General features: G+C 53.3%; 1 protein-coding gene across 1 annotated transcript in view; it reads left to right on the top strand.

Moving 5' to 3' along the window:
• Positions 1-11,765, top strand: part of ST3GAL1 (ST3 beta-galactoside alpha-2,3-sialyltransferase 1) — a 95,815-nt gene that overhangs the window by 10,008 nt on the left and 74,042 nt on the right. The window contains exon 2 of the mRNA XM_040494602.1: positions 7,384-7,518. The gene's annotated coding sequence lies outside the window, so the exon portion shown is untranslated. The remainder of the gene's footprint in view (positions 1-7,383; positions 7,519-11,765) is intronic.

Here is an 11,765-nt window from a genome sequence, read left to right as displayed (position 1 = left end):
AAGGAAGGTGTGTTTGAGTAGATTGAATAACACATTACAGACGTTGCATGTTTATAGAGCATGAAACAAGAAGGAATTGTAAAATCCCAGCATTCGCAAAGAGGCTTAGCAGTGCCCTTGTTTAACCTTCCCCTGTTCCAAGATTGCAATTATTCATCTACTGAGTCATTCATTGATTCGCTCAATAAAGGTACTGGCTGTGCCGCGTCTTAGCTGTGTGACCTTGAGCGAGTTGCCTAACCTCTCTGTGCCTCCATTCCTCATCAATAAAATACGGGTAATAGTACCCACCTCCCAGTAGGTACTAAACGAGCACTAAATGAGTTGGTACTTAGTGTTTAGAACGGTGCCCTGCAGAGTGCCCACTCGAAGTGCTTGCTTTGGTCGTCATGATCCTTGTTCAAGTGTAGAAACCCCTTGCACGGTGTCCCGAGAATTGTTTCCTCCCTTCCACCCTCCCCTGTGGTGGTTCTGCGTCTGCTTGAACACCGCTAGCGATAGGCGACATCCGTGCCCCACGCAGTGACCCTTTGCTCTCTGGTCACCTCTGTGGGTTAGGAAGCTCCTTGCCACACAGACCTTCCAGCCGTGGAGGGCTTCCTGGAGGAGGTGACAGGGTGCAGCTCTGGGGCTGTCCGAATTTAAGGCTGAGAAGTGGTCTGGGCTTATGAAGCTTGGGGGTGGCACTGGACCCTGGAGGCACCTAAGACTTTGACGTGACATTTTAGATATTCCCTGCCCCCTACTTCACAGCTAAGCAGACAGAGGGCCAACCTGTGTGATTCCTCAGCCCGTTAGCGGGCAAAGCCGGGGCGAGAAGCCAGCCCGCAGTTCACAGCTGCCAAGTCCTGCCTTTACCGCTGGGTTTCTGCCCGACTTGGGAAGCTCGGGGTGTCCTAGAGAGCGAGCCTCCCTTGTCCTCCCCAGGCCAGCAGCCAGGGTCCCCAGCGGCCGGGTCTCCTACGTGACCCCCTGCGCCAAGCCCTCTCCGCTGCTCTGTTGGCACAGTGCTTACACCACAGCCTCCCAGACCACCCCTGCCCACGGGCTCCTGTAGACCTCCCTCTGAGCAAGGCTGGCTTGCGTTTTGTAAATTCTGGCGGCCGTCTGACCTTTTATCCCTCCGGAGTTTCTGCTCAGGAAATACCGCGTGCTGGACATCTCGGGCTCGTTTAACGTTCTAACCAGGGCTCTGCGGTCATTATTGTTATCAGTGTTTTGACAGTTGGGAGAGCTGAGGTTCATTAAAGTTGGCCGTTGGGCCTACGGTCCCCCAGGTTGAGTCGAGCGGGGCTTGGGGGGGGCTGTTACCCCCCCCCCCATCTCGCGTCACCAGATCCTGCTGTGACACACCCACGTGGCAGACGTTTCCTGGGTCCAGTGTGTCTGGTCTGACCGCCCGCACTCACACACCCCTGCCAACCTGCCCCCCACCTCCCTTCCCTTCCCTTTGTTCTGAAGAATCAGATAAGAGGCCAAAAGAAAGAAGTCCCCCCTCCCCCCCACTTCACCAAGCCGTATTTCAAAGGGCTATAAATAGGACGGTTAATGGTGGCACTCCAGGTCACATTCAGCACGGACAGACTCTGAGTGATGCCAGCCCTGTCCTCTGGCTCAAGGTTTCCATGGTCAGCACAACTTTGCTTTCTTCACTTCCTTCCCTTTTTCTTCCTCCCCCCCCCACCCCCGCCCTCCTTCTTTTCCCTCGTCCACAAACTGTTGTTCAAAAGTACATAGTTGTGCCTCCCTAATTAGGCCGCGGTTGCTGGGAAAACAGACCCAGGCGTCTTATTTCACAATCCCTCCTAGATCTGAGCGCGATTCTGGGCCGTGCAGAGAAGCCGGGAGGCCCAGAGGAGGCTGCTAGGCCTCCAGCGTCTGTCTCCCCGCTCTGAAGGCGAATTCAGGTTCCCCAGCGAGGACGGCCGAGGGGACACCTCCGGGAAGGCCTGGGGCCGGAGGGGGCGGCGAGGGCCAGGAGAACACGGGCTCCGGGGCAGAGTGTGGGGGCCACCGTTTGTCATCTCTGAGACTGGGGCAGGTGACGTCCATGTCCGAGCCTCGGTCTTCCCCCTGGTGCTCTGTGGCCGCACCGCCCATCTTCCTGGCTGGGAGTTGGGCTCAACAGAACAGGAGAGGACGGGGCCTGGGGGAAAGCCCCAGAGAACAGACAGTCTTGAAGCTGGAAGACGGTGGGATCTGGCGACAGTGGCAACGACGGGCGAGAGAGCCAGCGCCCAGGGGACCTCATGGAGGAACCCCGAGATGGAAGCAGGGCACCCCCCCCCCCTCGTGTGCTTGGAGGAAGCGGGTTGTAAGAGAGTAAAATGGCGAGATTGCGGTTTGGGGGTTCTGAGCAACCTTCAGTTTTTCATAGTGAGGTACGACCGAGGTTTCTTTACCTGCTTCTAGAAAGAGGCGTAGCCAGACCTGCGTTGTTGGAAAACCAAGAGACTGAGGCTGGCGGCGGATGGGAGGGAGCGGCCCGGTGCTCACGGGAGTGACGGCCAGCCGTGTTTGGGGTGTTTGCCTCGGGTGAGAAGTTCCCACATCTTTATTTCTCTGGGCTTGGAGAACAGACTGAACTCGGTGCTGGGAACCAGAAGCTGAAGCCGCTGCAGAGCTGGGAGCCAACCGATGATGTTAGGGAGCCCAGAGCGGAGGTGCAGGCCAGTGAGCCGCCCCAGCCCGCCCCCCCCCCCCCACCGCCAACTTACACATCTGTGGGGTGTGAGGTGGGGAGACGACCTTCTAGAGCCCAGCCGGGCCAGAAGGTGAGGAGACGGGTCTGTGTGCGAGGCGACCCTGACTTTGAATTGCACCTCTGCCCCTTGCCGAACCTGCGGCCTTGGGAAAACGACCTAATGCTTTCAGAGCGTCAGTTTCCACATCTTTGAAATGGGGGTCAGCCTGCCCCCGGCCACCAGACGACTGCTGCGCAGACCGAATGAAATCATGCGCACAGGCTGCTTAGCCCGCTGCTGGCCTCGTCGTCCACATCCATCCATTCGCTGTCAGTAATCATAACGTCTCCCCGAAGCTGCCAGACCAGCGCCTGGCCTCCGAATTCAGAAATCCACTGGGTGGGAGAAACCGCCCCCGACTGAAGCTCTGTCAGAGGGGGAGGGGACGCACGAGAGGACAGCCCTCCCAGGACATGCGTGTGTACTTCCTGCCGGGTACAGGGCCCTTCCTGCCAGCCCGCCAGGCCGGGCCGGCTTCCTCAGCCCCTGGGCCGCGAGAGGGGGGACACGGCTGCCTCAGGGAGGGGCCGCTCAACTCCTCTACCCTGGAGCCGGCCCAGGCACCCGTGGCTCCCCTGCCCTGCACCCTGCTCCCAGCTGGCCAGCAGCCCTGCTCCGGGTACCCGGCTCTTACTCCAGGCGTTTCTGGGTCATCTCACTGCCCAGCTTCTGATCCGTCCCTGCACCTGCCTACATCTGGGTCGCCCGTCCCCGTGGCAGACAGATCTGCCCGTCTCTGTGTTCATCGCACTCTCCACGGTCGTGATCATCGTGTTCCGGACAGGAACTCGGATTAAGAAACCACCCACTTGTGCACTGACAGGCTCCCCCTGGGGTGCAGGGTGGCGCGGCTGCCGGCTGTGTGCCCGCACCCCTCCCCACTGGGCGGGCTCCTCACGGGCAGAACCCAAGAGTGTGCTGTGGTCCCTGCCAGGGCCGAGCAGCGAGCTCAACGGGCGCACCCGAGGCTCAGTGAGCGCCATCGTGAACCACGCCGTGCTAGGCAGGGTAGGAATTGGTTTATCACTCGGCCTCCAGTCTTGACTGCGGCCTTGAACGAGTTGCTTAGCCTCTTCAAGCCGCCAGGTACTCATCCGCAAAATGATGCAAATAATAGTTCACATGACATCCTTGTGAAGATTAGCAGAGCGTTGGAGAACACAGGGCTTAGTTTGGGAAAGTGCCCATGAGCCGTTACAAGTGGTCTCGGAGGCTCTCACTACTGCGAGTTTTACTTCATTGCCGTTGTTGTTAAAGCGATTTCATGTTGGTTTTTATCCGCTTGTTTCGCAGTAGAGCCTTGCAAAGTAGTGGAAGCAGGTGCGGTGTCCGTTTTACTAAGGAGCAAACTTTAAGGCTCAGAGAAAGGCCGTTTGTCTACAGTCACGCAGCCTGGCTTGACCCGCCTCTCCTGGTCTGTCGCACCTCCGGCAGCCAGGCACATTATTTTGGAGTATGACATGGCCACCGGCCTCTGGGAACAGACTCCTGTACCTTCAAAGGGCAGCGATATTACTCAGCGGGGCCCAGCGTTCACAGTTATCCGGGTCATCACTTCTCGCGTGGAGGAGAAAGCCATGATTTATTAAGCGAACCGGCCGCACTCCTCCAGGGGTGATGCAGAGTTTTGCCTCCAGCCCCCTCCTCTGCTCCCCAAAGAAACAAAATCAGAGAACAAAACCCCCTGACGAGATGTATCGTGTTCTATTGCATGATGGGAAGGAACGTCAAAAAGAACGTCAGGGGGCTCGCCGATGGTGATGCTGTTAGGGGTAAAGAAGGAATGACTTATGGGCCCTCACCTCCCACGTAGCAGATAGAGTTGGTGGACGTGTGTTTTGCTTCCAGATCTGGTTTAAACCCAGCAGTTGCTTCTGAGGGCCTGGGCCGGGAGCGGCTACCGATTGGATAGATAGAAATGAAAGGGCGAAGGCTCGGGAGAGGAAAGGTAGGGAAGCACGTGGAACGTAGGGAGATGCAAGAGGGCAGGGTGCTGTGGGAAGAGAGCCACCTCGGAAGAGGTTTTCGGGGTGCGTGTTGAAAAGCAAAGGCCAGGAGAATCTCCGTGCATAATAGCTAGGCTGCTCCCTGGGACCAACAGGTGCAGAGTGGGGTAGTTACCTTCTCTGCGCGCTTAGCGCCCCAGTTGTGTGTCAGGAGCTGAGAAACGGAGGCCACGGAAGGTGGGCAACACCTGGGGGACAGCTGTAGTTTGGAAAAGCCCCGCAGTTGCAAGCTCGCCAGGTCGGGGCCAGGAATCCCGCGCAAACGAATGAAGGTAAGCACAGCAAGCCGCGGGTGCCCGACGGCAAGGTGGCTAACCCAGCTTGGAGTGTGGAAGGGAGTACGTTAAAGAAAACATCTCGGACGGGTGACACGTGAATGTTTCTGTTCGTTCTCTCACTCAGGAAACGGGAACTGACTTTGTCCCACGCGGTAAGCCGCGTGCCAGGTGGTGGTGGCGGAATGACATGTAGCACGGGCACACCTGTGACCCCAGGGAGTTATCAGGCCAGTGGCGCATGCTGTTTGGGAGCGCAGGGAATTCTGGGCAGTGGCGGGGACTGGCCTCTTCGAGGCGCCCGGCAAAGCTGTCCCTGGGAGAGGCCGTCGATACTGAAATCCAAAGAGCGTGTGGACAGCACAGAGGGAAAGAGGACAGTGCCAGCTGGTGATGGGAGGGAGGAAGGTCGGGGTTGCAATTTACACGGATCCCTCCGGGGGCTGCCAAGAGCAGGGAAAGGCATCAGAGGAGGTGGGAAAGGCAGGTCCAGTCAGGAGGCTGGGGCAGTGAGCAGCTCACCTTAATTCTTCTTTCAGACAACAGGGGCTGAAAAGAAAGTTCCATCCCGGGTGCTTGCATTTGCTGTGACACTGAGCCCCAACTGCTGTGGCTCGGGCCACTTCGCGTGTCGTCTGTGGCCACATCCCGCCCCCTCAGCGAGCTCCAAATAGAATCTGTTTATTGTCAACACCAGGCGCCTTTAGACAAATCGTGGGTCGGTCTGTAACTAAATCCTGTTGACCTTACATCTAAAATAGCTCTTGAACCTCCCATATCTCCTTTATCCCACAGCCCTGTCTTAGTTCTGGCCCTCCTCCTCTCTGGGCAATCACCCACACAGGCCGATCTTTCGTTTTATTATCGTGATGGTTAAAAAAAAAAAATGAAACCCAAGTTAGTTAACATATAGTGTAATAGTGATTTCAGGAGTAGAGTTCAGTGATTCGTCTCTCACATATAGCCACCCCAGTGTTCATCCCAACAAGTGCCCTCCTCAATGCCCATCCCCCATTAACCTGTCTTTGTAAGTTGCAAGTTGATCGTGTTTTATGACCGTTGCCGGCAGTGTAAAGCTTACTTAGTGATTGCATCGGTGAGCTTTCCCTGCGTAACAAGCAGCTCCAAACCTTAGTGCCTTAAACAGCAAACACTTGTTATCTCTCCTGAATCTGTGGGTTGATTGGATGCTCCTTGTGGTCCTAGCAGCTTGGCTGGGACTCAGTGACGTGGTCCACGCACTGGGGGGTGGGGGGGGGGAGCTGGGCTGGCTGGCATGCCTGGGGCCTCTCCCATGGTGTTTGTCCTCCTCCAGGGGACCAGCTCAGGGGCCAATGTGGCCCCAGAGTGATTCCTAGCAGCGAGGAAGGGGAAGTTTTGGGCACAAGCGCCTTTGAAGCTTTTCGTCTTTTGTTATTGGCTCACTGGCTAAAAGCAAGTGACATGGCCACGTTCGGATTCAGAGGGTGGAGAAGTGGACCTCAGTTCACGTGGGGAGAGGGAGCAAAACCACTCTGCAAAGGAGCGTGCGTACACGGTGGCCAGAGCAAATGGGAGGGGCCGTTACCGTACACACCTGTCCTGGCGGCTAAGACGAGGACAGTAGAACCAGACAGAATGGGGGTGTCCCCTTGGGGGCCGCTCTCTACCCCTTACTGCCTTTGTCATCTTGCTCAGGGTTGCTCCCAGGAGCTCTCCCAGCTCCAGCTGCCCATCCATTGAATGGGAATGATCCTGGAGACCACCCCAGGGATTTCGTGAGACAACGTGTGGTCGGTACATCTCTCAGTGCTTGGGGGAAAGTAGGAACTCAACTGAGGGTCTCTGTTCTTACTCAAGGGTGAGGCCTTCCCAAACCATCTCCCACCCGGCCTCCCTGGTGCACCCTAGCCCTGATCTCACATACATTTTTCTTTTATCGTCTTCCTCAGAGACCCTTTCCCCAACCCTTTTCTTTTTGCCAAAAGGCGTTTCACTTGAGCAAGGAGCAGCTGAAACGATCCATCTGGCCTCCTCCTGGGTTGGTCATTTCTCCCTTCGCTCTGCCAAATATCATTCACGTCCTTGTATCGTGTTGCCATGAGATGCTTATTTATTTTTCCGTCCTCTCCACCAGCCTGAGCTTCTTAAAGGTGTGGACTATGGTTTACTCAACTTTCTGTCTCTGGTGCTTGGCTGTGTGCACTGAACGGGATAGGTGTTTCTTTCAAAAAAATACTTGATGTATAAATCACTGGGTGGGTGTGTGGGGCATTGGGCGAGTGGCTTTTAATCGTCCTGAGTCATTTTCAAAAGACCACGAATGAGCAAAATGTCAACAATGACTTCAGCTTTTCTCCTCTTCCTCTTCCCTTCCAGTTGGGACCGTTTTCAGACTCCACCTTTCTGACCTGGAAATGCCAGAAGTGATCATCATCGCCAGGGGCTGTGGCGAGCAAACGTTTTGAGCTTTGTGGCCAGGACCGGAAGTGGACATTCCCTGGGCATACTTAGGTAAATGACTGCTCTCTTCCCCTTGCACGAGTGAGAGGTATTGTCTTTTCTGGTTTCTTCCGTAGAATAATCTTGAGTCGCGGAGGAGAGATGTCTCGTCGTGATCTCTTTATAATTTGGCCTGCCCTCCCCGGGGACATTCCGTTAAGAGGGAAGGCTTTCTCCTAAAGGGAAAAATGTAGGACCGTTAGGATGTCAAGTGACCTCTTTTTCTTGAAAGGGAAGCCTTCTGTGTTTTCATTAAGCAAGTACTTAAAAACCGGGTTGGGAACAGCCTCGTATGGCCAATGCCTGCCATCTCAAAGAAGGTCTGGAATGACGCTGTGCTGGAGTGAGCATCAGCAAACAACTATGACCCACAGGACAAAACTGGCCTGGCCATTTTTTATAAATAAAGTTTTATGGGTACCCAGCCACACTCCTCTGTTCAAGTATGTCTGTGGTTGCTGTCACAGCACACCAGCAGTGGTGACAGAGGCTGTGTGGCCTGAGAGCCTGAAATATTTAGTCTGGTCCTTAATGGAAAAAGCGTGCCAGGCCCTGGACTAGAGTTAAGCTGTCCGCAGGTAGCCACTCCATATACAGCTATTTAAGTGTTCATTCATTAAAATTAAACAAAATTAAAAATTCAGCCCTCACTCAACACTCACCACATTTCAAGTGCCCAGTAGCCACATGTGACCCATGGCTACCATTTTGGACCGTGCACATTGAGAACGTTTCCATCAGTGAGGAAGGCGGGCTTGGGGAAACTTTGATCGCCCTGCCCTGGGCTGTCTCTCTTCGATCTGCCAGCGTTTAACTCAGCTTGGATATCATGGCAACCACTGTGGAAGAAGGAAGGTTGGTGCATGTATGTGTGTGTGTGTGTGGCTGTTCTATATGATTATTGGTGAGGACATCTATATCTGTGTCTACCTGCCTGTCTATAAACATGGAATTGCTTTTAAAATTTCTTTGGACAGCCAACCTGTGGTTGCTGTATATAACTCCATGTAAAAACTAAGCCACTTGGACCTTAGGATTTATCGGTTTTATATATACAAATAGGTTGATACAAATATGAGCCTTTCTGTGGTCATAGGAAGGTCAGACACAGTATGGGGTCTCCTGAAAAGGGGAAGAGGCAATGGCCATAGTGTCTCCGTAGGCTGAAGATAGGGGCAAGGGAGGTGAGAAACGAAGAGAGGGGGAAAATGAGCTAAAGGTATGATTTCTGTGAGTCTTGAGAGAATGAGGAGTGATGGGGACAAAAGGACTGTGGGTTTTCTTTTAAAGAACGTGTTACACACATTAATGATGATTGGGACCTTACCACATCCCAGAAATGGTCTGAGCACAGAAGACCCTTGGGGAGAAGCTTGGACTTGGCAATAGTCCCGCCATCTTGGATGGGTCAGGACTGGGGGTGTAATAGGAGGTTCCTCTTATCGAATAAGGCAGTGCAGTGCAGAATAAGAGGCCCAGTCACTGAGATGCCCAGTGTTTACCGATGGGTCTGAAGAGGGAACAGAAAAACTCTAGGTATCCCGGAGGTCTATAGGCAAAGGCCCTAGGTTGTGTCTTTAGGAGCTGGGCTTAGTCGACCTTGGGTTGCCCAGGAACTAGCAAGAACAAAGCAGAGATTCGGACGATGGCAAAAGATTGAATTGATATGTGTCCGTACGTGTAGATCTGAATGGGCCCTACCTCTCTTCTCTTGGTTGGTCTTCAAACTCAGCACCATTGCAGGTGAGGGCTGGAAGCACCTGAAACGGGTGTTTCCATAACGGACCTTCAGACGATGGAGTTGAATGCAGATATGAAGCAATTAGAAGTCACAGTAAGAAAAGGTATTGAGTTTTGTGTAGTTAGTATCAAGCACATCAGGGATAACAGGGGTGATGGTGATGATATTGACAGTGATAATATCATCTATCCATTTTCAGCTTATTACGTGCTGGGTACACTGTTCTGGTAACAATAATATTATAAGAGCTTCAGATTATTGTGCTAAGCACTATATTCACTTTTTCTCAGTATGTGAACCCAGGGTATTCTTTTCAATTGATTTTTTTTTTCCAATGACTTTGTCTTGATATAATTGCAAATTTACAGATAAGTTGCAAAAAACAGCCCCCAAAGATTCCCGGGTACCATTCACTCGGATTCCTTAAGTGTTAACATTTTATTATTTTTGTTCTATCCTTTCCTCTCTCCATTTTTTCCTAAAATCAGAAAATTCTTACAATGACCATACAACTGAGGCCGAAACTTAACATTGACTTGCTACTATTATCTGATCCTTAGGCCTTATTCAGATTTCAGCAGTTGCCCTCTGCGAGGTCCTTCATAGCAAAAGAAAGCCCATTTGGTATGTGCCCTTCTTGGAAAACTTCCTTAGTCTTACATTTCGTGACATTTTTGACATGTTCAAGCCAATTATTTTTCAGACTCCCCCTCAGTGTTTGATGCTCCCTCGTGATCCGATTTAGATTGTATGCTTTTGCCAGGCATCCCACAGAGCTCGTGGGGTGTCCTGAAGGCCTCACATTGGAAGGCTGATGCTGGGCTGTCCCATTCCTGCATTGTTGGCTTTATCAGTTGGTTAAGGATGGAATCAGCAGTTGGTCAAGGAGCCTGGGATCCTTTCGGTGGAGAATGGCATCTAGAAATATCCTCTGGTCACAAGATGTGTCCATTGCTACTGAGGGAGCATTGCCTCTAGGCCCTCTGAGCAGGCAGAGCTGAGAAATGGGCAGTGTGTGTGTGTGTGTGTGTGTGTGTGTGTGTGTGTGCATGTGTATACATATAGATTTGTCATACATATACACATATCCGTATTTATAGACCTGTGTATACACATCTGTATATACACCCATATACGTCATATGTATGTGAATATCCATACATAGGTACATCATCGAGATCGTTTCTAAATCAACTGATGTATTAAAAACACCACGAGCGCACACGGGAGATGCTGGCTACAACGTTCTTGATATCCACATCTGTCTTCCTGACGCTGAACAGTCACCCAGGCCCAGTGCCAATACCACAGACCATCCCATTTATTTAAATAAACTATAGATCAGGCCCTGTTCCAAACTCTTCCCTTACCGTGACCGCTCATAACAGCCCAGTGGCCCACGTACGGATGAGGAAACGAGAAAGGAGAATTAACTTACGCAAAGCGGCACGGCTGGTAAATGTGGCAAGTTTACAGCGGGTGCCTGTTTGCCTGTTGGCACTGGACCAGATGGCCGGGGGAGACCCCGCTGCCTCGGATGAAAAGCCGAGCCAAAGGCGGGGCAACTGTTCGTCCCCCGTGGATCCAAGACCGCTGACGCCCAGAGCAGCAGGAAGGCCACGGCACGGTGGTGGTCACTTCCTTCACTCCCCAGGAAATGTTTACAGGCGGCGTCCCTGACGGAGTCGCGAAACACACAACAGGGTGTGCAGAGATGCACATGGGGCGCAGGAGCGTGCAGCCGTGGGGGACTGTGTGTATGTGCGCACGAGCCTTTTCGTGGGGGGAGGGGTGTTGTGTGGCTGCTCTCCTGGGCTTGCAAAGACCTTGATCAGGTTGAGGGTGTGAATGCGGAAGTGGGCGTCTCCCGGGGAGAGGGCATTTCCTGTCTTGCAGTAGGGGTATTCCTGGCCCAGTTGCTTAAGCTCAGAGGCTTTTGTATCCCTAGCTCCCAGCAGAACGATTGTAGGTTGTGAATTTGACGAATGCTAGTGTGAATAGCGTGTGCGTTAACAACGATTCCTGAGCTCTTTCTATGTGCCAGGCACTGTCCTGGGCAGACAAAGGGAGCTCACGTCCTAGCAGAGAGTGGGGAAGAGGAAGAGACTGGCAGTAAGCAGGCACCTAACCATGCGGGCGGCAGGGCGGGGGGACAGGTGGGGACGGGTGTAGGATGCTGGTCCAGGAGGAGCTGTCAGTGGAACCCAGTGACACCGCCCAGAGGAGAGCACAACAGTGAAGGTGAGGAGGCCCCCGATCAGAGGACCCACGGGGACTCCTCCCTGGCGTTCGCCCTGGAAAGCCAGGCCCGTGTGTTCTAGTGTATCTTTTCAGGCTCGAAGAGCCATGTAAGTGGGCATTATCCCTCAGGACTCAAGCATTTCCTCCAAAAACATAAATGTTACCAGCGGGCCCAGAGGCGGACTGGAGGCGAAGGCAGCCTCACTAGATAAGAGGCAGTGTTGCTGGTCAGAGATACGGACAGCAGTGAGACCCAGATGGAATTTCTATTGCTGAT

The sequence above is a fragment of the Herpailurus yagouaroundi genome, unplaced genomic scaffold (assembly GCF_014898765.1).
Source record: "Herpailurus yagouaroundi ecotype Mexico unplaced genomic scaffold, PumYag 186, whole genome shotgun sequence".
Classification (NCBI taxonomy): Eukaryota; Metazoa; Chordata; class Mammalia; order Carnivora; family Felidae; genus Herpailurus; species Herpailurus yagouaroundi.
The sequence above is the reverse complement of the archived record's forward strand: the minus strand, read 5'-3'. Positions and strand labels throughout refer to the sequence as shown.